Below are 269 nucleotides of genomic sequence, written 5' to 3' on the forward strand. Positions count from 1 at the left end.
TAAATAAATAAAAACCGTATATCCCATCCCGTATCCGTTCATTGATGCGGCAGGAGGAGGAGGAGGAAATGGCGGTCACTCTTTTTTTTTTATTATTCAAAGAAAATTGCTACATATCCCGTCGTTTGCGCTCATGTGAATATTAAAACATACACAACAAATAAAGTGCTGCTACACCCTTACTTAACCTTGTCACCCCCTCCCCTCCCTCCCTCCCTCTTTTCCCCCGATCGGAATTAAATAATTTCTTCCCTTTCTTTTTTTTTTTT

This window comes from Trypanosoma equiperdum, assembly GCF_001457755.1.
Source record: "Trypanosoma equiperdum strain OVI genome assembly, contig: ctg_847, whole genome shotgun sequence".
In the NCBI taxonomy this organism is placed as follows: domain Eukaryota; phylum Euglenozoa; class Kinetoplastea; order Trypanosomatida; family Trypanosomatidae; genus Trypanosoma; species Trypanosoma equiperdum.